Below are 3,321 nucleotides of genomic sequence, written 5' to 3' on the forward strand. Positions count from 1 at the left end.
GTCGTTTTAAATCCATAACAAGTCAAAATACATCTCAATTCCACCCAATTCACTCCAATACACATGTAATTAAAATAACCGAAGAAAGCCTTAGAGGGTGTTTGGGAACAAAGTTTTTATGCAGTTTTAGAAGAATACTGCAGTATTCTTAAATACTGCAGTATTATATACAGAATGGTGTTTGGCAAGCTGGCTAAAGTCTCTGTTTTCAAAACTGAAGTATTGCAAATACTATAGTTGTTTTAAGGTATTCTAAACTTAGGTCTGGACCTCAGTTTCCAAAACTGTAGTATTATAAACTGCGGTATTGTCATGACTAAAGTATACTATAGTATTTCAAAAACTGTGGTTTTCAAAAACTTTGTTCCCAAACAGGGCCTTAGGGTGTGTTTGGCATGGCTCTGCTCTACTCCAGAGCAGCTCTACTCTAAAACTCTGGGTGGAGCAGCTCTGCTCCAGAGTTTAGATTGTTTCTCATAACCAGTGGCAATGGCGGGTAAATAACTCAAAACTACATGACTAGATTGCTTTTTTGGAGTTTTCAGAGCAGCAAAAAAGGTACTCCAAAAAATTGTACTGCAGCTCCAAAAACTCCATAGAGTTTACAACTCTGGAGTTAGGGTGTTTGGCATGCTCTGGCCAGCTCCCCCTTGGAGTTTTGCTCTAGAGCCATGCCAAACAGGCCATTACTGTATAAGAAGCAGTAGCCGGCTGTGTAGTAGCTTCAGCGACTTTGTTGCCAATTGAAGAATATTGCTGCAAAATGGTGGAGCAGTTTTAACAGGAGAATTGAGTCAACATATACTTCAACATGTCAGATGTTGCTGCAAGGAAATTTCGAACCAGTCCCTATTTGGCACAACTTCACCAAGCTGTCATGAGCTTCTTTTTTTGCAAATACTCTTTTTACAAACAACTCCATGGATGAAGCTCCTTAATTCATGCTCTCGAGATGGTAGGATAGATTCTATCATGTTTGTTTGCCAAATGGGGGGCAGAGTTATATCAGGTTCTGATAAAAGGGGAAAAGAAAGAGTTTAAAACTTTTGTACATGCAACCGGACATTTTGTTTGTTGTTGTTGTTGCTGCTTTCCAAGTTATAAGTTTTGATTTTTCTAGGTACGCCTTTTAACATCAAGTTGCTCTAACTCTAAATCAAACAAAGCAACAATAGCAAGCCATAACTCGAATAAAAGTGTGAAGAGAACACCTCATTGAAATCAATACCTTCTCTTTGTTCAAAACCTTTCACAATTATACAACCTTTGAATCTTGTAGATTCAACTCCAATTATACCTTCTTATAAATCCACTTGCGCTTTAAAGGTTTTTTTACCTTCAGGAAGCTCAACCAATTTCCATGTATAATTCTTTTAAAGGCTCTCAAATTCATCATTCATAGCAACTAACCACTTGGATGAATCATCACATGAGATAACTTCCAGATAAGAAGAAGGTTCAAATGCAATGAGAGCATAATGAGCCATACTACCAGTGTCACGATATCAATGTGGCAAAACAATATTTCTTCTAGGTCTATCTTGATTAATAAGGTGATTGTTGCTAATAGGAGGTACAGAAGTTGAAACTGACTTTGTGATAGGAGTAACAGAATTAATATTAACAGGTACATCTACCTCAAGATTCTCATCAGTAGTTTCAGGCATAGATGTGGATGAGGAGCCACTATCAGAAACACCTCCAGGGGAAGAAAATGTATTTTCATCAAAAGTAACATCACGACTGACAATCGCCCTTTTATAATCAGTACATAATAAACAATATCCTTTGACACTATAACCATAGCCATAAAAAGTGCATCCTCGGTGGAGCTCGGCCGAGCAGCTCGACGGAAGGGTGGCGGTGCTCCGAGCGCAGCAAGTACACATGCGACAGCGAAGGTAGTCCCGAGGCTCGGCAATTGTGAAAGTCACCTAGAGGGGGGGGGGGGTGGATAGGCGAAAACAAAAATTTATAAACTTAAAGCACAACTACAAGCCGGGGTTAGCGTTAAAAATAAAATCGACTCCAAAAGAGAGGGTGAAAACAAATCAATCAAGAAATAAAGCGAGTGACACGGTGATTTGTTTTACCGAGGTTCGGTTCTTGCAAACCTAGTCCCCGTTGAGGTGGTCACAAAGATCGGGTCTCTTTCAACCCTTTCCCTCTCTCAAACGGTCACCTAGACTGAGTGAGCTTTCTCCTTAATCAAACGGGTCACTTAGACCCACAAGGACCACCACACAATTGGTGTCTCTTGCTTTGATTACAAGTGCTTTGAAGAACAAGAATGGGGAAGAAGAAAGCGATCCAAGAAAAAGAGCTCAAAGAACACGAGCAAAACTCTCTCTAGTCACTATTTGCTTGGAGTGGATTTGGAACTTGGAGAGGCTTTGATTCTATTGAATTGTCTTGTATTGATTGCACTATCTCTTGTATTGAATGTAAAGTCTGAAAAACTTGGATGCTTGAAGTGGTGGTGGTTGGGGGTATTTATAGCCCCAATCACCAAACCAACCGTTGGGGAGGCTGTCTGTCGATGGGCGCACCGAACAGTCCGGTGCGCCACCGGACACTGTCCGGTACGCCAGCCATGTCACCCAACCGTTAGGGTTCTGACGGTTTCGACCGTTGGAGCTCTGACAGCTTGGGGCACCGGACAGTCCGGTGCCGCACCGAACAGGCACTGTTCACTGTCCGGTGCGCCTTCTGGCGCTGCTCTGACTCTGTGCGAACTGTCCGCGCTTTTGCAGGTGTCCGTTGTCGTTGACCGTTGCGCTGGAGCCGTTGCTCCGCTGGCACACCGGACGGTCCGGTGACCCACCGGACAGTCCGGTGAATTATAGCGGAGCGGCTCTCCAGAAACCCGAAGGTGAAGAGTTCAGCCTGTACGGTCCCTGGTGCACCGGACACTGTCCGGTGCGCCCTACCAGGGTTCTCTTCGGTTTCTTTTGCTCCTTTCTTTTGAACCATAACTTTAATCTTTTTATTGGTTTGTGTTGAACCTTTAGCACCTGTAGAATATATAATCTAGAGCAAACTAGTTAGTCCAATTATTTGTGTTGGGCATTTCAACCACCAAAATCATTTAGGAAAAGGTTTGACCCTATTTCCCTTTCAATCTCCCCCTTTTTGGTGATTGATGCCAACACAAACCAAAGCAAATATATAAGTGCAGAATTTTGAACTAGTTTGCATAAGGCAAGTGCAAAGGTTGCTTAGAATTAAACCAATTTTTACTTTCATTAGATATGCATGGACTGCTTTCTTTCTTTTAACATTTTGGACCACGCTTGCACCACTTGTTTTGTTTTTGCAAAA

Source organism: Zea mays, chromosome 7 (assembly GCF_902167145.1).
Source record: "Zea mays cultivar B73 chromosome 7, Zm-B73-REFERENCE-NAM-5.0, whole genome shotgun sequence".
NCBI lineage: Eukaryota > Viridiplantae > Streptophyta > Magnoliopsida > Poales > Poaceae > Zea > Zea mays.